Source organism: Dromaius novaehollandiae, chromosome 2 (assembly GCF_036370855.1).
Source record: "Dromaius novaehollandiae isolate bDroNov1 chromosome 2, bDroNov1.hap1, whole genome shotgun sequence".
In the NCBI taxonomy this organism is placed as follows: Eukaryota; Metazoa; Chordata; class Aves; order Casuariiformes; family Dromaiidae; genus Dromaius; species Dromaius novaehollandiae.
The window spans coordinates 35,059,467-35,085,393 of record NC_088099.1 but is presented as its reverse complement, the minus strand read 5'-3'; the positions used below and the strand labels follow the sequence as shown (position 1 = coordinate 35,085,393).

The window sequence follows — 25,927 nt, the reverse complement described above, 5'->3', positions numbered from 1 at the left end:
CTCCCTCTCCCTCTCTCCCTCCCTCTCCCTCTCCCTCTCGCGCGCACACACACACACACACACACACGCACACGCACACACGCACGCACACGCGCGCCTGCCCGCTCGGCTCCGCTCCCGAGCTGCCTCAGCGAGGAGGAGCCCGGACAGAAAACACCAGGGCAGCAGGTACCGGCGTGGGGCAGCCCTGCGCGCCTGTGCGCGGGTGTGTGCGCGGGTGTATGTGTGTGTGTGTGTATGTGTGTGTGTGTGTGTGTGTGTGTGTGTGTGTGCGCGCGCGCGCGCTCACCCCCGGCTGCCGCGCACGGCGCCGTCGGGCGGGGCGCAGTGCCCTCGGGGAGGGGGCGGCGGTGCCGTCGGGGCAGCGCGGCCGCGGAGGGGCTGCGCGCCGCCCTGCGCGGCGGCGGGGGGGAGCCGAGCGCGACGAGCGGGGCCGCCGGCTGCGCGCGGGTGTGTGTGTGTGTGTGTGTGTGTGCGTGTGCGGTGTCTCCTCCCCTCTGCCCGCTCCCGGCTCCGCGTGGCTCCGCGTGGCGGTGGGGCTGACACGGTGGGAGTGCGGACTGTGTGTGTGTGTGTGTCCGCGCCCCCTTCGCCGCGCAGGGAGCCAGGTGGGACACACACACACACACACACACACACACGAGAGGGGTCGGAGCCCCCCGCGGAGCACCGCGCCCCCCCCTTCCCTCCTTCCTCCCTCCGCTGCTTCATTTCCAACCGCGGCCGCCCCCGCGGAAGGCCGCGCCGGCGGGGCCGTTTCGGGCCGGGGCCGCACGGCACTGCTTCGGCGAGCGGCGGCGGCGCAGGACCGGCTCTGCCGGCGCGCAGCTCCGCGGCCGCGCAGGCGGCGGGGGGCTCCGGGCCGCCCCGCCGGGGCCGGCCGCGGGGCCGGGTGCCGCCGCGCCGCGCCGCTCCGCGTCGCGCGTTGCCGGGAGCCGCGCTCCGCCCGCGGTTGCCTCGCCTGCCGTTTTACCTGGCACGGCGTGCTCCTCCGTGCCGCTGTTCCTCAATTCTCCTTTTTTCGTGTAATTTCTCCTCGGGGAGGGACTTTTTCCTCTGTTCTTTTGTTTTTAAGACCTCGCTTCCCTTCTTCGCTGATGCACAGTTTGGAAGTGGAGTTCCTGGAAAGTGAACCTGGCAAGGGGGGCAGGTTTCCCTGAAAGCTGAGGCTGCTTCTTATTCCCTAGGAGCCTGAGAAGAGAGGGGACCCTGGATGTCAGCCCAATCTCCTTTTTTATTTATTTTGACTTTGTGGCAGATTTCCTCTTTCAGCTCTGGGAACTGACAAACGCAATTCATGTAAGCACCTTTACATGTCTTAGAAACAAGACCGAGACTGCGAAGTTGATGCATCAACACATTTCCTAGTAAACCAGTGATATGCTCTCCTATTAATTGGTATTAGAAAGTGCACTCTTGTAACACAGTTATTGAATAATCATTAATCCATGGACGATACACAAGCCCAAAGGTTAACAATGAATAATACTGACTTTGCCAGCAGGTAGAATACTTTTTTTGTAGTTATTATAAGGCACTCCCATGTATAAATTTGGCCCCAGTACGCTGGCTACCAAGTGTCTACAGCAGCAGTAGAAATTAATTTAGCCTGTTATCTCCATGGTGTCTGGCCTCTGTTTTTTTCCCTTTAAAATGTATCATGCGCTGAATGATTTTAAACAGAAATGCTAAGCCTTTAATCAATTCTGACATTTCCACTAGAAAAGAATACCTAGCTCTATTATGAAGATAAAAATTTCTTTGCATGTATCTGATTTGCTGTAGTCTTTTGGACCTATTCATTTCTTGGAGAGGACTTAGCTTTTTACGATCTTTAAGTAGTATGAGGTAGCAAAAAGAAAGTGCAAGGGGAACGTTCACACTTTTACAGGTACAGCAAACCATTCCTTAGAGCTGCCTCCTCACTGAGCTACTCTGACTGGTTGGCATGTTTTCTGTAGTGAAAGACCTATCTCCTGTGTTTGTATCACACCCTTCTGCCTGGTTGGTCACTGATCCCTAATAATAATCATGTTTTATGTCTCAGAAATCTAATCATCAAATTATTCATTCTTACAAATTGCAACTAAGCTATTTGGGTTCTTTGTGTTATTCCCACTTTAGAGTCGGGGAAACGGAAACAGGAAAATTAATACATTTTGCCTGAGGCCACACATGGATTTAAGAGTAGATCCAGGACTGGAACTGAATTATGGATTTACACCATGCTACCTCTTAAAGATCCCAAAGTGTACCATAGAAAATGCTTTTTTAAGAAAGAATTCTAATATTAACCTCTTTTTTTTCCTGATGATCTTATCTATTAGTGAAAACACAAAATGTTTAGGTCACATTCCCCTTTCTACATACAAGATTTATCCAGATTTTTAGAAAATGTGGTGATACATTGAACTGCATAGTCACACAGTTTACCTTGGAAAGAAGAAACACTTAATATGAGATTGTGTGCAGTAATGGGAACAGAATTGCTTGTTATTAGGTTATTGTAAACAATATTCACTGGATGTTATGGTGTAATTACAGGCCAACAAAATATAATGGGAAGTTCAGTATTAGTATGGATAAGGTGCTATTGCTTACCTAGTATGCACTGGTTTTCACTGTAATGCTCCTTCAGTGCTTTCAGTATGAAAATAATTAGCATAGGTCTAAACACTGAAAAACATGCAGGACAAGCATATATTGTGTCTGAAGGTTATGATTTATATCATTAAGCAGTGAGTTTTGCAAAGTTGTGTCATTCATGTCGATGAAGCAAGAAGTATACTGCCTGCCCTTTAGCTGTGGCGTGTCATCAAAGCTATATAATGGTGTGACTGAGCGCAGATGGCATGCCTAAAAAGCAGGTGTACAATATAACTTTCCTATTACTGACACGTTGAAATTTCCTCTTCCTCAATGTCCATCCACAGATGTTTGCTTGCCCAGCCTTCTGCAAGAACTATAGAAAGTCCTACGCATGTGCTCATCCCTGAAGTTTGGAACTGTACAGCCCAAACCCTATACAGAATATGTGCTCATACATTGTATTTATGTATGTATTTATGCTGACAGCTACATTTTATCGCTGAGTTTTTTCAGAGTGCTGATTTGAGGGAAGTGGGTGCAGATCTCATTCAAGTAATCATTCTCCAATACCACTCGTGTTACCTGCCAAAAATGGAAGTGGCATATGAATCACAATAATCCACTCATTAATTTGTGGATTCAGAGCCTGCCAAGGAACATCAGAAATCCACATGATTAGGGACTTTGAAAGATGTGTAAAAGTGCATTTATCCAAAGGCCGTCTTATTGATGACTTATCTTATTGATAAGGACTACTGATATAACCTAATGACCACATTAACTGAAAATATTTCTGTCATATTTCTGTCCAAATCTTTCTCTTTCAAGCGGAATAGCGAAAGTGGTGAATCTGCCAGCTCTAACTATGTCAGAGGCCCTTCGTAAGGTACCCTTTCTTGAGTGTCATTGTGACCTAAACTTGGAGATACACTTTTGCTTGAGAAGAGCTATCGGATCCTCTGTGAGGTATCGCAGATACTTTCTGGTTCTTTCAGATATGCATATATGTTTAGACCCGAGCGGAGAGGGGTGGGGAGGGGAATAGAGCAAGGAGTAGAGTTGGGTGAAGAGCATCCACATAGATCCTGCAACAAAATAGATACATGTCTATTTGTGTCTGATGTTACCTGGGACTTCAAATGAAATGGTCAATATTAAGAAGAAATACTTCATTAATGCGTGCATGCTTGAGAGTTGTGTTGGCCCATGGTTGATAGAGAAAGTTATTTTCTGCCTGTAATTACAGATATTCAACAGAACGGTAACTCTGATATATCTAATACAAACCACACATCTCTCAATGACAAAAAGTCTCAGTAATGCTCAGATATGGATATCATTCCCAAGTATATGTGCCTAATCAAGTATGGCTTATTTTCAGCTCCTGGTATATTGCTAATGCTACAGTAGTGAAAAACACTATGTGCTATCCACCACTTCTTATGATTCCTTGCTTTCTTTATGATTTGCTTTAAGCTAAGCACACCAGAAACTGAAAATAACATGTTTGAGTCTTTTTTTCCTCTGACATACAAAAACAACTGCCTAATTTCTGTAATCTTATGTTAGTACTTCTGAAACAAAGCAAAAAGCCTGTTCTCTATAGCAAAGTCTACCCATAGCTGCCTCAGCAGCTTAACGAAATGTTAAGACCTGATTTAAGTACCTATGCTCCAAATATTATTAATGTTACCTAAAACCATGAAAATGGCAGTGAACAAACACAACCACACTGGAGTGGCCTTATGTGTGTATTTTAAATCACGTAACCATTATCAGCTTTTTCACAATCTTGTCTGATTTTTGATTTCCATGGCGGCTCAGTGGAAGAGACTCAAATGACTTTTTCTGAACATGGCTGCAGCTTTCACTGCATCTTTGCAGTCTCTTGACTATCTTACTGAACATGTTAGTTAGGCATTGCCCTCCTGGGCTTAGGCCTAAGCTACCTCACTACCCAACTGTCTTTCCTGAAAATTCATTCACTGAAATGGATATCATATGGATAATAACAAATTCATCTGTCCTTCTCCAGACTGGCTTGATTTTCCTCCACTCATTCACTGAGTGTTCATGTTTTTAGGCCCAGTACCTCAGTCCATTCAGCTTCTCTCCGAGGTGATAACTACTAGAGATGCTCCACATCTTCCTTACAGAAGATCTTATTTTTACCTAGAAAAGTAAACTGCATCCTGTAGATAGCCTCTTAAAACTTCTGCTTTACAGAAGAGAGAATGAACTTGTTACACGTGCATTAGCGACATCCGACTTGCTTCTGTTTTGCCTGATTGAAACTTTCATTTTGGAGGGGATCGAAGGACTTGTGTTAACATTTGTGTAACCACTTTTCCTGTACACTATCTCCTCTTCCCTTCTCCTTCCCCTTGGTGTCTGGTTTGTCTTGGCTGCTTTTTAAAATTCTGTTGCCTCTAGTGAGGAACTGGCAGATTAAACCAGTGAAGAGAAACCAGGTGACTGTCTCTACTTTTACAAATACAGGTTATGTATAATAAAATCAGGTTTTACATCTATGCAAATTAAATCATCGTATGATTCTGACTACATGCATTTTTTATCAAATATGGCACATATTTCACAGATTATATTTAACTTATACACATGTTGCTACTCTGAATACCTAACTAGGAGTTACAAGGTGTGCCACTAGATCTTAGAAAATAGGCTTATGAAACAAGAAGAAATACTAGAAAATCATCTTCTTTCTTGCATTTCTGACAAGTCCAGCAGACGGGCTTTTCCTGCGCTAGATGGTAATATAAACGCCTCACCACTCAGCTGTTCAGAGACACAAGTACACCTGGTTATTAGAAATTCAGAGATTTTATAAAGGCCTGAATAGACCATGCCCAGAATAAGGAAGTTTTAAAGCAATGTGTCTTTGCTATGGAGTTTACCACATCTAGTTAGCAAGGCCTTCCTCTAATGTTTTTGTTATGCAGTGGAAGACATTAGTCACAATGCCAAAATAGGCGTATTACTTCTGCAAAAATATATTTTCACTTCAGGAATATTGTGAAGTGAAAATAGGATTTAATACCTCTCTTCCTTTGGGGGTTTATGTACTGACAGGGCAGTTTTAGTGTAAGGCCCTAAGCCTTGCAATATGATTCCCAGCCATAGGTGCACCATACCTTGAATAATCAATGTCAGCTGAGCTACAGCAAGCATTATGCCGTGAAAGTAACAACTCAATGCTTTCAATGTTAAGTGTCCTTGGCAACTGCTGTTGTTTCTTCATAAATAAAAAGATACCTTGGCGACCACAAAGATATCTGTCAATACATATCTTTCAGTCAGTAAGAGGGTAGAGATGGTGTGAAATGTGGGACTTGGGTGGAATTTAAGCATGTAAATCAACAGGTGTGAGTCAGAAAACCTCTGTTAAGCAGTTGCCTAAACCTCAAAGCAGTACATTTGTCTCATGATTCATGCCTTGGAGTTAGTTCCTTTTCCACCTGAGAATCCCGGCTTCCCTCGCAGGCGTGTTCATGCCAATGTCCCTGTGGAATCCAGAAATGAGGCATTCCTCCACCGAAATTCCCATGGCCGCTCCTGGAGCATGCCACAGACTCCCCGGCAGGACTGGGTTCTTGACAAAATGCAGCAGTGTCTAGTACTTTATGTTAAAACACAGTGATAACGACGATACTTACTCCGAGGTCTTTATTTTTTTCGGGGGGTGGGGTGGGGTGGAGAGGGGTTGTGCGTATTCCACAACTATTTAACATACGGAAGAAAGAAACTATCTCGAGAAAACTCAGTCTGTGTCTAACCCTGGGAATAACCTAAACATTAGATTATGATCTAAGGAATCTTGAATTTGTTTGTGCTCCAGGGCATTGTTTCAGCAGAAGGGTCGAGACTGCCTTTTCTATAATAACCGTCAGCTCTGACCATCAGGTCAGAGTCCTCTCCTGGGTGAGAGGAGCTGTGAATTGGGGCATTTCAGGGCAGGAGAGATGAATCCCATGACTGTGAGTGCTTTAATCACTGTCTTGCTATATGGAGAGAGATGGGAAGCCAGCTTCTCCTCTAGCTACATTTTAATAAAACATAAGTCTTGAAGGAAAGATCGCAGGAACCTATTTTCATATAAAGAATCAGGGTGTCGATAGCGAGTGGATGGAGGCATCTCAGACAGCACTGGGTAGAGCCCTGTTTCCAGAAGTATCCCTCAGGCAGAGCCCTAGTTTTAGAGGCAGGCAGGATTTTAGGCTTGGGACAAACCTCAAAGTTTCTTCCCTGTTAATTAGTCAGCTGCATGTTGGGCAAGCTGACCTTATGCTGGACAAGGCACAGTGTGCCGGCTCTCCTCTAAACTGCCTAAATCCCTCTCCATGCACAGCATGAGAAAGTCAAACATTTAAAACGTACTTCTGGATTCCTCCTGATGGGTCATGGGCCTAAAAATTAGACATTGGAGGATCAAAGGCTTTGGAGCCAGAATCATTTATTGGATCAGGCCACAAACTGTATAAATCAGTAGCTGTTTATTCATAACAGTTAGTTTTCTGTTAAGACTGATACTTAGTACCCACCAGTAACTGTGCTCTCAATAGAGTTTCTGGTCCATTTGTATAGATAATATTGTATCGCAGAGGACAGCACAGAAAACTGTTGGACTGCATATTATTTGTAATGAAAATTCTCACTGTAAGTGTTTACCATTAGAAGCTGTATGGCTAGCATGGCTAGACACTCACGTTGGTTTGAGTCCTGTGGCGATACATAGTTAGAGTTATGTTTTTATGAAATTTAATCAAATTACAATGAAAATACATACTAAAATTTTTGCCTTTTTTAGGAAAGCATTGTGAAATTCGAAGTTGCAATGCTTATTTCTCCTTTAAAAATAATTTTATTTTGTTTATTTGCAGGCTTTGAAAAACAGGGGGCAATATATTCCTCCAAAAATGTTAACAGCATAACCACTGCCCAGTTTTCAGATTGGCCCTGCTCCATTGTCATTGACTGCTTTTGCCACACATGGGATGTATGGGCACAGTTCAGACAGTCTGTCCGATGCATGCTTCCTTCCCCAAGCCTGCATGATACCACAGAAGAGGAGGTTATAAAAGCTGCTCTGGAACCCTCCCACTTGTGATCTGTATCCTGCAATATGGAATATTCTAAATATCGTGGGCCTTCCCTAGCTAACGAGCTGGTTATTCTGGCTATACATGAAGATACAGATTTGGGTCTTAATTAACACTTGTAGTTTAATCAAACCATTTATGATCCTGAGAAATCTGAACTGTAGACTTTCTGTTTTTTCTGATGACAGACAAATACCGTAAACAAAAAGGAACTAAAATAATAGTTTAGCGCATAAAGTGTTTGCAGCAACTATGACTGTGATAACTTTTGTGGAAAAATGCGAAGTCTGAAGCTCATTTTTTTCAGTGTCTGAAGAAGATTTTAGAGGTAACAGACATGAATAAAATAAGTTAGGGCTCTCACAAAAGAGTTTCTGGTGTGTACATTTAAACATCATTCTAATTAATTTGAATTTTACAGGGGCTAACTCAGCTGTAGGATCAATGCTAGACTCAGTCTTATTACAAAAGAAATTGGCCCAAAAGAGAAAATCAGGAATAAGTTGCTATGAAAGTGGATTGGCCTGTTTAGTCTGGCGACCTAGTGAAACAGTGCAGGACTCTGTAATCTTCAGGGCAGACAGGTCTTCTCTGCTGAAGGAAGCAGGAAGTGCAAAGAGGGCTGTAATTGCAGATTCTTGAATAAGGAATATAATTGTTACTTTCTCCAAGCAGATCCCAGACAGAGTTTAATAGTGTGCACACATTGACAAGTCTCTGAAGCACACACTTCTCCCCTAATTTGTTCATGCATGTTGATATACTGTAATGTATTTACACCCACTAAAAATGTAGTCCATACAGAGCATTTCTGATGCGCAGGGCTCCTTAGTCTTCTTTGCTTTTATATTGACCATGATGTAGAGAGGTATAAGGGAGCAAGATTCAATAAGAGAACAAAGGTCCAGTAGATGTGTTTCTTTTAATACTTTGAAGCTTCCGCCTTAAAATAAGGGCTTATCTTTGCCATGATTATAGTGATCAGAGTCTTTACTGCAGTGTCAGGGCCATGCTATTTTTCATATTCATTGAAATAGTTCCAATTGCACAGCATGCTTTAAAAAACAAAAAAACACAAGCAGTATTTGGCTTCAGGAAACTTTGAATCAGGAGAGTACACTTGTGAAGTAATATTCATTTTCTTTGCTGAATTTAAAGGGATCACATCTTGTGTTAAACTAATATAAGGCCTGGACAATATAAGGAGAAGCTGTGCTGCATCATTATTTCTCCAACTGTGTTCTACAAAGCTTGCTTGTAACTACTGAGTATAAAGTGCAGCAAAAACAAATGTGAGCTTCTGCTAACAAAGCTTTATCTTTGGTGGCTGAAATGCATTTTTTGTTATTTCTTCATGTTCTATACTCTTGTTCTAGTCATTACAAAACAAATGGTTGTTTTAACTGTAGCGTCAGGCACCATTAGGTGTATGGCTTCCTGTGATCCACGATGACTGAGGCCTGAGATTTACAAATGATTGTTTAATTTTTATTAAACTCCCTTGATCTGTAGATCTAAGCAAAATCATGTCATACTTTGAAATGAGTTCAGTAGTGACTGTCCTTCAGAAGCTGTGCTAGATTTGTATTGTTCTGCAGCGCTGTGGACAGCTTTTTCAGGATAATCGAGAGCAGGGAAATACATTAAATGATTTTTATTTCTGTTGCCTGTCATATTTCAAAAGCCTTTAATTCTTATTTCTATGAAATGTGAAGTTAGGCAAATGTTAGCTTTTCATCCCAGGAGATTCATGCCTTCGATTTATTTGTAGTGAATAGTACTTTGCAAGTAGTAGACACGTATGATTCTCTATGATGACCTGAATTTAGAGTATTCAGCTCCGTGATGTTAAAGGTTTCAGGGCTTAAACCCGTAAAGCTCATGTATTTTTGTTTTACTACAAAAAAACCCCTACAGTCACTTCTCAATCTGATACTGGATTTAAAATATTTTAAAATACTCATCCGATGGTAGCTGGAGGGAGATCAGCAACTTTTTTTTATCTTCTACTGATCAGCCATCCCCCCACAAAAAGGTGACCTATGTGTGAAGTATCCCATTTCTAGTCCCTCAGGGGTATTTAGTATCACTTCTTGTCAAGGAAGAGCAGGGCAGTCTGCAGTATCCACTGATGATATATATACAACTGGGGCTTAGAAGGAGGTTTTATAAAAAGTGTTATCTGCAGAAAGAATAAAAAGATCACTACTGTTTGCAATAGTTCATACAGTTGGTCTTTTTTAAACCGATATATCTAGGTAAGTCATATTTGCACAAGGAGGAAAGTGAAGTCATGGTTTGCTACTGCTTGGCAATATTCATACAGCGAATCAAGTCAACAATGCTGAGGTTGAGAACAACACAAACCAAGGAGGTTGTGATGCAAATGATGCATCTTGGTTGCTTCCTCATGAACTCTTCCATGAAATCTTGCTACTCCCATCTTGATTGTATATGCTAATCCTGGCTTCTTAATTGACTCATAACAGATTTATCTGGATTTCCAACTTCCTCTTCTCTTTAGAATGTTAATTAAAAGAAAAACGATTACACTTAAGATATTCATGACAATAAAAGAGTTTTCTGCTAGAGGTGTTCAGAGCCAAATTTTGCTTTCATTTATATGGGACCATTTGAAACCAACGAGCTAAGTTCTGCACGAAGAACCCTTTAATACACACGTAGTGTAAAAGGGCCTTAGCAGGAATGGAAATGAGTTCATATAATATTTTTTCTAATTTTTACCTCACACAGTAAAATTGAGAAAAAAAAATCAGCCTTTAGAATGAAATATGCAGAATAAATCAGAAAACATTTTCTTTGGGCAAAAATTAGCCCCAGTGTGCTCCTACAGACTTATGTATTCTCCCTCTCTTCTCTGAAATCAGTCTTTGTCAGAAGTAGAAGGAGGGCTTGGATTTTCTCCTTATGGAAGGTGGAGATTTTGAGGCATGTGCCTAGTATAATTGTCCTTTGTTATTTCTTATGCCATATGCTGAGCTTGTTTATTTTTATTCAGGATTTAGGAACTCTTTAAATAGTGGTTATGTTTTTTGTAGTATGGACAAAAACTGTTTTAATTAAAGAAGGAGAAGTAGAATTAAAATGCTATTTCTTCTTCCTTTTTTTTTTTTTTTATTTTGCTCCTGTTATGGACTTGTATAGGGCTTTTTTGTTTGCCTTTTTTTTTTTTCTCCTTTGCAAAACACTTTGTAGTCATGCTCTTTCTTGGTACCTCACCATATTGTTGTTGGTGGTTTATGTTTTTTTATATTCAGTAGATTAAATCATACTATCCTATTTGGGATCTTCCCACCATTACAGCTTTTGCCACCCATAACCTTATTTTATGATCAAAGGGGAAATAAAGGGAAAGCAGTAATGTTAATAGGCTTTCCCATGCAGTCTCTTTGGGAATGGTCTTTTTATAAGTGTCTTGAACTTGACCTCTTCAGAAGGCCCAAAGGTCCAACACACATTTTTAAAGTTACATTTAAATTTTAATATTTTTATTCTGTGAAGCCATTTAAAACCTGGCCCTCAAAACACAAAGCATAAATCTTTCAGGACAGTCATACAGTAAAATTGACGTGTGCGGAAGAGAAGTTCTGGAAAACCCCTAAAGCACTGTTGCTTTGCTTTTCATGTCGTTTTATAGATACCTTCTCTACAACACTACCAAATAATCAAACAAAATCCAATGAATAATATTGTGATTTCATCGCTCTGGCATTTGAACTTGCAAATACAATTTAGCAGTGAATTAGGAGAGGAAAAGTTTTGCATTGCCCCACCCTCATTATAAAAATGTTCTTCAGAGCCAAACATTTGAGGCATTAGAAAGATTTACAGTAATAATATAAGTAGCTATAATGAACTTGGGAACAAGGGAGTCTTGTAAGAGATTCTCAGAATGAGAGCGAGGTTTTGTAAGCAATTCTATCAACACTAAATAAATATTTAGGAGGATAGTCTTCTCTTAGCGAGTCAGTAAATAATTGTAGTGCTAATAGGAAGTATATGATTTGGGTATGAGAGATACGTATCTCTGAGTCCATACAACTTGTTTATGCGGGTGAATCTAGTTCTCATTAAAGGTACTGGTTTGACTGTCCTGATTGCTGCAGTCTTCTTTCCATGAAAATAAGCAAGCTTTGTCACTGGCTGTGCAAGGTTTCTGTACCATCCCTGAGTTCAACTGAGGGGAGTTTCTCTTGTCTGTAATGTCTTTTTTTGAGAAGGTCAGCAAGGTAGCCAATATGTAACAGTGAGGTTTGATAGCACACTTGGAATGGGAATGAGCACTTGTTAAATGACTGAACTCGACGTGGTCCCTGCAGGTGGGGGTTACACCGCTGCCCATCGCTGTCATGACAGGTGGTTCAGCGTGCCCTGGCCAAGCTTGGGAATGTACAAGATTCCTGTGTAGTTTTCCTTTGTTTGCCCATGTAACTTTCGCAGCTCCTAAATTCAAATCTCAGGCCATACCAGTATAGTGATATAGCTCGTGAGAAAATGGGAAGACTGGGGAACAGGGCAGAGCAAGGCATGGGAGAGGCAAGCGAAAGTGGCTACAAGTTGTCCCTGGCACTTCCACTCTAATCTTTGGCATTGCTGCAATTTATGCCCCTTCCAGGGGCCTGCAGCAGGAGGAGTGGTTGGGATGGAGCATGACCTCCAATTCCTGACACTCACCCTGGCTTCCTCCCTGCCAGGCTGAGCTGAGAATGTGGCACAGAAACAGGGAATCCCATTGAAATTGCTGGAAAAAACTCTCATTAACTTAATGAGATTTGGAACATTACAAGGGAACTCCAGCTGGAACCAGATCTGAACTCAAGTGCGAAACATTCCTGCATATACCACTGCAAACGGGTTTCGAGGAGAATATGTGCTCAGACATACAAATGGCTAGATTCTGATCTCAGCAACGCCAGTGTAAGTCTCCTGACTCACATAAACTGCACTTAGAGGACTAGCCCTGAAGACTGCAAAATGAAGAGAGACACATACCACAGGAGGCTACGAGAGGAGGGTGGAGCTACGAAGATTTAGCCACACACCTTGCTGAAACACCTTGAGACAGGTAGACCTGGCAGCAGTTGGCTGAGATGGGGCTTTCATCCTCCATAAACACTACTTTCCATAATTAAGTGTAAAGTCTGACCAGGTTCACACTTCATTGTGCTGTAGTCTAGCTATGCTTAGATTCTCAATACAACACTTTTTTTTTAACTCTCTAACAAACACACTTCACTTTTATTTATTTAAGATAAGTTACCATGATTGTTGGGCTTCTCGTGGGGGAGAGAACTGACTTATGAATATAGAAAAGATAGAATGAAGAGAGAAGAAACAGATTCTCCTTGCAGCACAGTGCGAGAAGGCAGCAGGCTGGCCTCAAAATAAGCAGAGGAAGTGCTGAATGACCCAAGTGATGACAGGCTTGGTTGCATTCTCCTGCGTATATAGAAGACACTTGTTTTGTCCATATGTCTCCATACCGTAGCTGTGAAACCACTGCAGTATTCTCATGCAGTGATATTCAGACAGCCAGATTAGTCTGAAAGGGAAAACCAGTCTGCTTCTATCTAGTTTATAAACTTCTGAAAAATGTCAATAGAATAAAGATCTCTAAATCAACTAGTCTGTATTTCTTTTCCATCTGTGGACATACCAAAAGCTCACACTTCAATCAAAGTAAATGGGAATTTTCCTGAGATAAGAATTGGCCCTTGATAGAGTTTTGACTTGTCACCTAGTTAAGAGTGTTTTCATTATTTTCTGATCACTTATCCCAGTGCTGCCACACTTAACTTTTCTTTATGAAGTAATTTAATACCTCAGAGCTCAGAGGAAACTTAACATACCATCCATCTCTTTCATTTTAACTGATTCAAAGCAAACTCCATTTCTTAAAGCAGTTCTTTTTTTATCCATTACACATCTGAACTTGCAATGAGAGAGACTAATACAAAACAAATAAAAACTTTCTTTTTTGAAACTTTTGAACAAGTTAAAACAGATCTAAAACTGTATTCACAGTAATTGATACTAATTAAAATGCTGAAGCTGCATTAACAAGAAATGAAAAGGAGTATTTTGGGTCTTATCTTTTGCACCGTGAATGTTTTTTCATGCTCAGCTTCTCATAAATGTGGAAACATTATACCTTGTATTATTTCCATGGTAAATGCTATTGCTGTTTGGCATTTTATGGGGTGGGGTTTATAATTTTATTAACACCATCTGTTGTTTAAAAGATAATACAGAATGATTAAAAATTACCAAAAATGCTGGTGCAGAATCAGGAGCAACATTCGCAGTTTGCTTTTTGCCGGGCAATTTATCTGTATTTAAGCCTAATTCATATTAAAGTCAGTTGAATTTAACTCTTTATGGTTCATGTAAGGCTACAAATATTTCCACTTGACAGTGTATTAATCGCTATTAGCATCGTGGACATATTCTGTATCTGAAAAGCCTTTGCTGCTAGATCTCCTCAAAAATGCTGAAGGGTAAGGAGGGAAATGAAAGGTCACAGTCTGAAAGGAGTAAAGACCCTGAAGATCATATACAAACAGAATTATTACACTTCTTTAAAAGGGAAAGGCAGACTGAAAACATGAATGAGGAATGGATTTGTTTGCATGACTTATGTTTCTGCTAGAAACACTCAGACACATCTGAAGGCAAAAGGAGTTTTTGATTACTGAATAAACCATTTTTCCTGAAGCTGAATGGAAACACAGCATCATGGGCAGGTGGTTTTACATGTTTCACTCCACCCACAGCCTGAGAGTAGAGCCAGTTAAAATACAAAGGCAGGAGAGGTCATAAATACAGGCAGTAAGAGGTGCTTGCGTGAACTTGGAGGAATATCAATGACATGAGACTAGGAGAGATGCCTGTGGCTGGCCTGCATCTTGGCCAGAGGTGGAGAGCTATTGCAGCTTTGCTTAATAGGGAAACCATCATGGTCTTCTCTGATCTATATCTATTACCTAACTGCTTAAAATAAATAGCCAGTTGCATTTAGGGAAAGAGAAGAGGCAGAACACTATTATATAAGAATTTGCCAATTATGATTTGACTCTTCTGGATTTATGGGCAGAGACAATGCTTTCTTTTCCTAGGGATGTACAAACAGTAGGTATTTTCCAGCATGATCCCACAGAATAAAATCTATAAAACTTTGGCTTCCAGCTACAGATTTCCTATCTGAAGAATACACTGAGGAGGACAAATCCTTCTGTTACCAAAGAACAGAAAAACTTGTGATGGAAAGAGCTATGAGCCTGTTATTGGCTGCCAACACAAGTATTTTGGACTGAGAAAAACTGCACTTCAAACTAATGAGAAACCAGGTGACAGAGATCTTATTTAAGTCAATACTGTAACTTCATATATAAGGGGAAACAGCCTAACATAGCTATTCCAGGAATTATTTTTTCCAGCTATTCTAGTTAGTATGAATATTCTGTGGGGGAAGAAAAAAAACAAACCAAAGAAAGAGACAAAAACTCCTGCTTGGATCCATACACTTTGTCTTGGAATTAGGCTGATTTTTATTCTAGAATAATTATTCCACTCAAAATGCAGAGTAATTATTCCCGAATAAAGCCTTTTTTTTTATTGCAATGAAGTGTCCATGGGGAGCTATCACAGAGTAGTTATCCCAGAATTGCTATGCTGCTTAACTTCCCCCATGTAGACAAGCCTTAAGAAATCATATCCAAAAGAAGATCGAGGAGGGAAAAAAAAAAGGTGTCTATGCATGTGTTTCAGCATAAAGTGTGAGTGCTAAAAGTTATACATTGTAATGTAGATGCTGTACAATACACATTCATCCTGGGAAGGTACATGGTAATAGCAAAAAAGGCTTCCGTGGAAGCATGTGTAATAAGAATTCACAGCTTTGCATTTGGTTTAAAAGTTACTTTCAGATATTTCAAATTGAGTTTTTGTCTTTATTCAATGCAGGTACATTGTTTACTAGACAATTTTATGGTACTCGCTCTCTGGATCTGCTGGGAAGCTATAATTAACCCCTATGTTCAATCTTTTGGAATATGGTAGCCCTAAACACAGTGCAGGGTCATAACACCTAAGATGAGCTGAAATGCTAGACTTTTGGCATGTGCCTCAAAAACAAATTAAACTGAAGGGCAAGAAAGAGAAGTGTTTTATTAGCTGACCTGGTACACCTCCTATTATATTAATACTCCATTGAGTATTAATGCACAGTGCAACCATCCCTCTCTCTTGTTTCAGGCTGCATGAGTGGCATACAGTTGCAACTGCATTGATTATATTTGGCTCCTGTTTTAAAGCTATTGTAACTTGCTTTTTATTAAAAAAAAAAGTCTGTGTATAAATCACAAGACTCTTGGAGCTTGAGAGACTGGGCAAGAATTTTATAGGTTAGAAGAGAGAATGACCATATCCATCCTGTCACTTTATATCCTTAAATATGAGTGACCCAGACAGGATCACCTTCTGTGACTCCTGTCACATCCTCACGACAGACTCTTACTGGCGTGTCCCAGTCTTGTCTCTAGTGCGTACTGTGTGAGGTGCCTTCGGACTCACCCCCTCTCCCACAAATCACTGTGGTATCTCTGGCAAAGCCCTTCTAATACTTGGTCCTACTTCTGGCCTAAAGCTGGAGGCCCTGCCCACCAGTACACTCTAATGCACACATTTTGCAATATGCTGTAACTCACACTGTTAGGGAAGTCAGGGAGGAGGAACATAATGCTTTTAAGGGGTTCAAGTATGAGGTAAAAAGCATTAGTTCTGTGGGGAGCAGCAAAGTAGGCCGACCAGCCATCACACGTCCAGGCCAAGGTGTGGTGACAAGCCCCAGCGCTACGTCTCTCCCTGGTCTGCAGAGCCTGGCTGACCGTCGAGAGGTTCCACTTCTGCGCTCAGGGCCAAAGTCGCTCAGCCGATCTGGCTACATATCGAAAGCCAAATGGTCACGGGATTGCCTCCCAGGCAAGGGTTGACCGACTACGAGCCTCTCATTTCAGGGTATGTGGAGGAGCACCACTGTGTTTTGTTTTTTGCCTGGAGCAGGCAGGTCATTCATCCCAGGGCAGAGGTCGGTGGGCGCAGTCCATCTCCCTGGCAGGTAACCAGGTAGCCTTCACTAGATGTGGGGAGAGCAGCTTGTCATTTGCCAACCCAGGGTTCTGAACACAGCCTTATCCTCACAGCCTAGGCACCCTCAGGACCTCTTCCACCCCCGTCATGCCTGCCAGAAGCCTGCTGAGGGTGCTTGCTGCTGGTGGTGGTGGGACCGACGCAGTGTGAAGCGAGGCCCCTGCATCAGAGCGGCCAGCAATGCCCTCCAAAGGCTGAGTGCCTGCAAGGGGAGAGAGAAGTCTGGAAGGTCTTTGCCAAGCCTTAGAGTGACCTTAGGTGCTGCCTCAGTGGACATGGCTCCTGCAAGTGAAGAGCCATGTGCAATGCCATCTGGGCCTACATTGGCGAGGTGACCCTCCCTCAGGCGCTCTGACTGAGAGCACCTGTGCCTCTGCCTGCCTCCAGAGTCTCAGTTCCCAGTCCTCTTTCAGATCCTGCCCCACCATCATTAAGGCAATTTCCTTCTCCTTTCCTCTCCGCTGACAACAGGCTCTTGGCCATGGTGACGAGCAGCTGCCCGGCCACACCAGTGAATCCACACTGGACTGCCAGGCCCCTTCTTGTCCCCTGCTGACACAGGGGAGGTGTGCAAGTGTCGTCCTCACCCTTCTGCTGGAACTGGCTTTCCTCCTCACCCTGACCCTCTCCAAACTTGCCGTACTCTGAGTCAGACATTGCAGCCTGGAGGGCCAGACCTCAAGGAAAATCCCTCCTTGCAGATTCTAGTCCCACTCCTCCCTCTGTCTCTGACCAAACTTTTTCCATACATTGTGCTGTAGCCATGGCTTTTGGCTCAGGCATTGGGACCTTAAGCTATCTAAAGCCTGGTATTTCATATGCTATTTAGCTGTTCTGGGCCTGCTCAGATGACAGTGCCAACCCATGACTTAGGCTCCAGGTGCTGGAGCCAGATGTCATTACCTTGGCCTGGCTGATGGTGTATCCATGGTGAGAAGAAACCCACAGCCGTGTGTGTGTGCTGGATGGTTCACGGTTGTCTTTCCCTGTAGCATTCACTGGAAGTTTGCTCTTGTTCCTTCCTGCCCCTCCTTCTTTCTGAGTGTGAAAGTGAGTGAGTCTTCCCTCTCACAACATGGTTGCATGCAGCTACATGTTGTCCTGCAGTCTCTCTTTGGGTGGTGTGCACTCTGCTTGCCCCGCAAAACTTTTGAAGACACATGCTGTGAATGGGAGTCCCTCACACCAGGGATGTGGTGTTAGGAAGGGGTGAGATGAGCTATGCTGTGTGGGCTGTGTGATATATATAAAAATATAAATATAAATACATAAATAAATGTATTTTTATATATATAAAATATGTTATATATATAAATATGCAAATATAACATTTTATATTATCAATATAAAATTGGGTTATCCCAGGTGAGAGTTTGGGTTGTGGTCATCCAGACTGCCTATAGGAACATTGCGATAGACCATAAAGGCCAGCTGCTCCTAGGGTTTCTTTTTTGGGATTTCAGTTCTCTAATACTCTTAGGGTAGCCAGAGAGCGTTCCCTGATGATCAGTCAGGAGGTTAATTTCTGTGACGACTGTACTGGGATATTGGGGATGCCTGTGTAACCTGACTGAGAGGTTCCTGGGACTCTCTTTTGCCCTGCAGCCATACAACACGTGTAGGCATCATCTAGGGGGCTAACTTGTCTCCTAGTGTCCGAGGTGCTTACAGCCCTCCACAGCTGCACCAGAAAATGGTAGGGGATGGAAGAGGATATGCCTTGGATTTCAGTGAGTTTGCCTTAATATGCCTTGGATTTCAGTGAGTTTGAGATGAGACCTGCAGCAAGGACAAATAAGTAATATTCTAATGATAAGTAATAATATAAGTAATGTGTAATAGGTAATGATTCTAATGAAAAAAAAACTCTCAAGTTCTGTAGGCATAATCCTCACAATATTTAAACACTCTTCCTAATTCCTTGTTTGGAGAAATGAAAAAAAAAAGCCTACTAAGTATGGGAAGCGTTGTTTATTTCCATGAGTCTGCTAGCTCTTGTTGTTTTTTCATCTTGCTCAGCAGGACTACAAGACCTTTCCTTTGCATTCTGATATTTCTTCTTTGCGATCTGGATACAAACAGTAATTGCAGAAGCATTTGAATTTTTTAAGAACATCTTACTGAACTTTTTTTTTAGAACCCTCAGTAATGTTTGGGCTCAAATTTGAGAGTTGACTAATGAATCCCATGCTGGAGTGATATTATTCCTACTTTTTGGCACCATATACTTGTTCCTATTGCTTTCAACTATTTTCAGTCAGGAAAATAAAGTATTTGTGCTGATTCGGATAATCAGCTTGTTCTTGCACACTTTCTTAGCTGTGATATTGCTAAGGGTAATCTTGTTACCCTTTCAAATACCATGAGAGGTGTAATACGTGGGGCAGTCTGTCCACAGACTCTGTAGTGTGCTATGTACCATACCTTTTCATAAGGAGCCTGCCCTCAGTCCATGAACAGTTATGACTGTAATTGTAAAAATCTTGATTATTTAAACATGCTTTCCCTTGTCTTGTTCTTTTTTTTTGTTTTTTTCTTATTTTTTCCCCCTTATCTTTAGAGTTTTTCTGCCCTATCTTTCTAAATCTAGAACCTGCAGATTTGGAATAAATGTTTGTGTTCAGTTTAAATCTTGTTCCTTTTTGTTCTACTATAAGTAAAGGGAGGTATAGCATTCTGACCTTTGAAAAATATGGATAGTGAGCAGACCTGCAAGATAATACCTGTTATGGTTTCACCTTGCATGAATGAGGGAAAGTACTCTTCCCTCTAGTATAGTCTCTGCATTTCTATAGCTGGCTCATTTTCAAATGCAACTGTTGTTGGGATTCATGTCCCTAACATGCAGAGATGTGCAAACCAAGCAGTCTGACATCTCTGGCTCTCCAGCTGCATCAAGGGGGTTGATGTATATGGAGTGATCTTGGCCCCTTGAGGAGAAATATGAGGACTACAACTGAGACTGTATATATATTTTTTTTCTTTCAGAGAAACTATCAAGAACCTTGGTCTAATCCTGTTTCCATCCTGGGCCAGGCCGGACTGAGAAGACAACATGCATTTTTAGGGGAAATGACTGAAGTGAAGTGAGTGGGCAAGAAGCATGCAATGATGAGACACAGCTATTCATGTCAGTTCTTTAGTTCTCTTGGTCATGTTGTTTAAAAAAAAATAGGATGGGACATTTTTCCAAAACAATGTTGTCACGTAAATCTACTGGCCCAATGACTAATGACGCTTACTCAGGCCTTGTATGTAACATAGCTGTGTGGAGACAACACAGTCCCTATGGATTGTCAGCCATGGAGCTAGAAGTGGAATTAACCCTAGTGTGGCATCCTGTGTACAGTGAAGTGTACTTGCTTTGATGGAATGTCCATGACCCCCTGTATTCCTTATTGCTCTTAATGCTTCACCTCCTGACACTGAGGTGTATCAGAGGAGAAAAATAAGTCTCCTTTGTGCACTAGGCATAAATAGAGTCAATTTAAATGTGCCACTTTGCTCTCAGAGACCCAACAAAAAGTCCCTTAAGGTTTAGGTTTATCAAGTCTGTGAACTTTACACAAGACCCAAGGTACTGACATCTCTGTATGATTCATAAAGAAACATTCTGTTTACACATGAGTGTGAGCCTCGAGAAACAGAGTTTAGAAATGGCTTGAAGTATAGGACAGAAATCAAATGCAATAATGAAAAGCATTTGATTTTCCCATAAAGGTAGCAGATACAAGGTCAGCAAGTGAAACATGAATATTCTTATTACTATCAGTGCTTCAGTCAGGCTATCAATCCAAAGCCTTTGTTCAGAGGCTTGTGACTCATCTATAAGTATTTACCAAGGTGGCAAAATTGGCACTAAGCTTATGCTTAGAAGAGGAGGGTTTTCTAAATAAACATTTTATCAGAAGAATAGATTTTCCATCTTAAAGTTGTATTGTGGTACACAAAGTTGCTACTTTGAAGTGGAATATCCTAATGCAGAAGATCCATAGGACTGAAAACAACAAATGCAGAAATGGTGTTATTCAGTTTTGCATTTATTTTATGTATTTATTTTTACCAATCTTGGGTCAAAACAGATTTCAAAGCAGAAAACAACCTGCTTTCAAATTCATAAGAATAATTAAAACACAATAAAGCCATTCTACTGTATTCTCAGGAAAAAAAAAAAAACCTATGTGTTGCAATAAATCTTATTTTTCAAAATAATATTTCACTTGGAAACACATTTAAAGGAACTGCATGTTCTCATAAGTGTAGTCACACTACAGGTAGTTCATTAAAATGGTTCTACCTTTTTGAAGTGTGTTGAGCCTGCAATATCTATTCATGTGATTGAAAAACTTGTAAATAGCTGAGAGTACAGAAGTTACATTACTGTTGTAAATCAGTCTTTTCTGTGGTTAAATGATAGGGTCGAGAAGGGTGAGGGTGAGGCCAGTGACTATCTTTCCCCTCCACCTAGTTTGAGGGAACATTAGAAGATGAATGAGAATAGGATTTCCTTAATTTTAGGGCAGGTTCACAGAGTTTAGTTGCTATTTTTTTTTTCTTCCTAAATTTTGGTAATATTGACCTCCACTGATACAAAGTAACACACTTTTCAGAGGCAATGTCCTCCTGGACTGCAGAAGCAGGATTTCCAAGCACACAAGACAGCAGCCGCCTCAGAAGTTACTTGGGAACAGAACTCTGACTCTGTTTATTCCACCTTTTTCCCATGTCTGCTTCTCATGTGACACTAATGAACATTAATGGACCTATAATGATAAAGAAGTTCTGCTCAAACCAAAAGTATATACAGCACAGCATTGCATATCTCCACAGCAGGATAACAGCCAGAATTGATGTGCAAACGGTCACTGACAGATGCTAGCGAAAGACTGATGATTTTTTCCTATATTTTTTACTTTTCTTGTGCTTTTTATTCCTTTTATTTTTTGGCAGTCTTTGGTGACTTTCAAATTTAGATTTCAAAATGTGAATGAGAAATAAATTCTCTAATTGCAGCGATGCATATCCACAATCCTTGCTCTAAGTGAAGAACAGCACATGGTCAACATCTCTGAAGAGCAAAATAATTTTATTTAGGTGTTTCTTTTGGGGAAGCGATGAGAGTTTTAGCCTATTTACCATGATCAGTGAAATAACATCCAGGAACTGCCTAAATCCTCTAAAATCTTTCTTCCAGCACTGCATATTCTTTAATTGTTGTGAAGTATTTGGTCAAGTAGTAAGATTATATTTACATTCCGACAATGCTTTGTGGCCTTAGTCAAAGATCAGGGCTGAATGATGGATTTTTTGGAAGTTGCTTTGTTTTCATCAGATTAATAGGAAAAAGATGGTTATGACCCAGCAAGTTTATAATCAGAGTGTACAACAGGATAAAACAAACATCAAGAAGAAGAGGAGGGAGGAGAAAACACTTTTTCCGCAAGAAATAGTAATTTTCACTCTTTACCTGTTTGGCCATTGTTTCTTCTGGGACATAGATTCCAGGAAAGATTATTTGCAAGTGAATGAGTCCTTGATACTGCAAACGTCTGGAGAGGTGACTAAATCCACACATTTGCCTTAGAGAATTGAGAGTCCAGGGTTTTACATATTTATAACTGCAGCCTCATGTTTGATTTGCCCTTTTTGACTACCTTCTTGTCTAATGTCATAGTGAAAAAATGGCAGTCAGGCACTTCTGCTTTTATATTTACAGTAACTTTGAATGATCATATGGGGACTCACACAGGAAAGCATAACTTACTTTGAACCTCCTACCCTTTCCTCATGTATGGCTTAAAATAAGTACGCATAGTTATCAAACTCTTGTCAGGACTTGTAACTTGTCTGCAATAACAAGGTTAGCCAGCAATAGCAGTCTATGCTCTGTGGTTGCATGCCAGTAAAACACTGACAAATTGAAAACTGTAATGAGAATAAACACATTATGAATATACCAAGCACAGTGACACTTTTACATTAGGAACTGCGGTCACGGTAAGTAGCCTTGTCCTAACCAACCCCTGTCTTTTGAAATACGGCCCCATTTTAAACTTATCATGTGTTCTAAAACAGTGGTAATAAATGTGTCCTGTGTGCCATAACTGTAGGTTTTCAGGACATGATTTGAAATGATTTGCCTGCCTGGTGTATTCCTAGTTCCCCCAGTAAACAAGATTGAAAGTTAATAACAAGAATGGTTTCATAAATGAAAACATAAATTGTTACGGAGCTGAATAGAGTTACAATTTATTGGCAATCAGAATCTTCAAGCAATAATTGTTCTATTATTTTTGTTTGGGTTTCTTTTAGTATTTTTTTTTCTGTAGATATGGTTTGGCATGTGTTGATTAATAAAACATTCACTGACAATCATTTTCCAGTCATGAATTCTCCTAAAATGAGCTCAGTGATGTTCTCTAAATCATGTAGAAGATTTTATGGACAGGAAAGTGTAACTTCCTGGGCTGGTAGATGACATGTATGAACCCAGTAAGGGTTTTTAAAAATGGATTACTACATCAGTCTTTGAAGCTGTAGGTCTAAATTTGATTATTTATTTTTACAAGAGAAGTGAACAAGGTTGTTTGATTCCACTCCCTAGCACATTTTAGTTCAGAGTACAGAACAGCGCAGTCACAGGCGCTTGGTGCAATGGGCAGCCCCTGGCAAACAGAAGCACAGCTCTTAGCAAGCAGGTGTGTCGCAGTCAGGAGTGAGCTAGATTGGCAATGCTGCACGGGGAAGTTTGCACAGCGATTGCCAGAACTGGCTGGAATAGTCATTATCTTTCTGCTTTGCGTGAATATTTTCAACATCTATTTAATTGTCTTCCTCCTTTCTGCCCCTAGAACAGGTGAGGTTCGGCTGGTGCCTGTAGAGGACACATCACACAGAGGGAGAACTGCAGGGTAGGAAGGAAACTTGGGATCCCAGTGTGATTCACATAACCCAGAGAGATGCTGCCAGTGGCTGGGAATGAAAATGAGCTCTTCAGAGACTCCAGAGCTGTTTGTGTTGTGGAGGATCGACTCCCAGCCGAGCCCTAGCATCTACGCAGGACCTGACAGGCTGCCTTGTGGGTGTCCTAGGCAGTCCAAGAACTACGGCACTAGCCTTTGTGTCACTCAGATTTGGGGAGCAGGATGTCAAAAAGGCAAAGGAAGGAGGTGTGGCCACAGACCTATTATCCCTCCTTATCAGCCCATGGAGCTGGGCCAGTACCTGAGGGAAGAGTGTGGAGCGTGATTGCTCACCTCCCATGGAGAGAGGGTGCATGCATTAAGACTGTAGCTGGGTGGTTTTACTATCCTGCCAAAAATTCAGAAATTTCCCTTTTGTATAAGGATGAAACAAGCATTTTAAGATGATTGCAGAGAAGCCAATAACCTACAGGTTATTAGGACACTCACCTGGACAGAGACCCAGGCTCCAAGCCCTGGTTTTGTTTGATAGAAATGGGACATTTGAACCTGCCATATGTCACAGGTGTTCCCTTCCTACTTGCTTTTTAGGAGCAGGATTTTCTTCATCTCTCTGTACATCTCTTTCCTCCACCCCTTATGAATTATTTAGGCAGTCATAAAGAGGCCAGGCAAGAAGAGGTGAGAGACACTGTCTTGGATTAAGAGATTCTGAGACTGTGGGCCCAACACCAGGTAATATTTTGTCATTACCCCACTTCAGTAACGTCCCTTCCTCTAGAAGGACATGTGATAGCATAGGCAAAAGGACTGTGACATTCCCTAAAAGAACAATCAATCCCATCTTGGTCTTGATGGCAGGGCTGACAGGCAGTTGGTCACTAACCCTGAGATGACAGCATCTATTTACAAGGGTGCATGGGCAAGGCTGCCTGCCTCTGGAAATCCCTTGCAGAGAATGGACAGCAATCACATCGTCTAACTTCAGTGTCCTGAACTAACCTATGTGGGCACTTCCTTCTTCCTGTAGACTATATAGAGAAATTAGGCTCTCAGGTCAGATACCTGAAGGTGGGAGTCTAATGCCATTTGAGATAGCTCAGCACAGACTGCCCGGCCTGCAGCTAGAGCTTCAGAAGGGCACTGTTCTCTCCTGTAGTGCCTGTGTCACACCTGTCAGCCTTGGGCTGATGTCTTTGCTGCCCTAAACTATTCCAAGCCCTAGATGCTTAACTCTGAACAAAGTAATTGAACCTCAGGCTCCTAACTTCAATTGCCTTGAATCACACCTGGTCTAGATGCCTAGAATAAAGTATGTCTATATAGGTGGTATGAAAACCTCCCTCTTCCTTCCTCCCTGGAGTCTGAGCAGATCAACTGGGAACTATAATCTTGCAATCTGGTGCCCTTGGGAGGAGTATGAACTTGGTCTGCAAAGCTTATGCAGCCCATGGGAATTCATATCAGCGCTATGCTCCACTGGTGGAGGTCCAATGGCAGGACTTGCATCATGCTTCCATACAATCTCTCCGCACTCTCCTGTTTTATTTTCTCTTCTCTCCTTGGTGATTGATGACTAGCCTCATCTGTGATTCTGGGCTCAAGCTTACATTAACGCGATTTCTTGGCTCACCTTCAGATTTGGCTTCTTCAGTGGAAATATGGTATTTGCTCCTTTTCCAATCAACAGACTTATTGCCTTCCATTTCAGGAATTTACTGATACAGATGACACTGGACTGGCTTTTGGAAAATTCTAAATGAAACAGATGAAAGGGCTGAAGTAACAATATTAATTTACTCATTTTGTCTTCCCAAAATGTTAAATATAGAAGTAATGCTCCAGAATAATTTTCTCAAGTGAACTGAGGTCTGAGCATTTACCTCAGGAACAACTTTCCTAAGAAGACTGAATTTTAGCAAATGTTTTAACTACCTGTTCTGTCAGGTCATCTGCCCTATTGACATGTTTGGGACACGTCATCTTAGCTGGAGCTAAGGAAAACTTTTCCATTGATTCTCTGCTTTTCTATAGCACAGCCTTTGGGTACTCTTGGTAGCCAAACTAAGGGTAAACCTATGCTGCAGATGGTAGCATCTCACGGTGCTGTGCAATAGTGCAGAGCTTCAT

The 25,927-nt window shown here is 41.6% G+C and overlaps 1 protein-coding gene and 1 long non-coding RNA gene across 4 annotated transcripts in view; one reads left to right on the top strand and one right to left on the bottom strand.

Moving 5' to 3' along the window:
* The window catches only part of SATB1 (SATB homeobox 1), a 94,656-nt gene extending 93,611 nt beyond the window's left edge, over window positions 1–1,045 (bottom strand). Inside the window, exon 1 of the mRNA XM_026103706.2 lies at window positions 974–1,045. The gene's annotated coding sequence lies outside the window, so the exon portion shown is untranslated. The remainder of the gene's footprint in view (window positions 1–973) is intronic.
* On the top strand, window positions 10–23,249 carry LOC112985239 (uncharacterized). 3 transcript variants are annotated; one of them, XR_010387620.1, is made up of 6 exons: window positions 10–168; window positions 1,076–1,299; window positions 2,934–3,555; window positions 7,488–15,073; window positions 19,863–19,960; window positions 21,485–23,249. It is a non-coding gene; the product is annotated as an uncharacterized LOC112985239 (long non-coding RNA). The 3 variants fall into 3 exon arrangements; XR_010387619.1 differs by having other exon boundaries at window positions 1,188–1,299; window positions 19,863–23,249; XR_010387618.1 differs by having other exon boundaries at window positions 19,863–23,249.
* The last annotated feature ends 2,678 nt before the right edge of the window (window positions 23,250–25,927 follow it).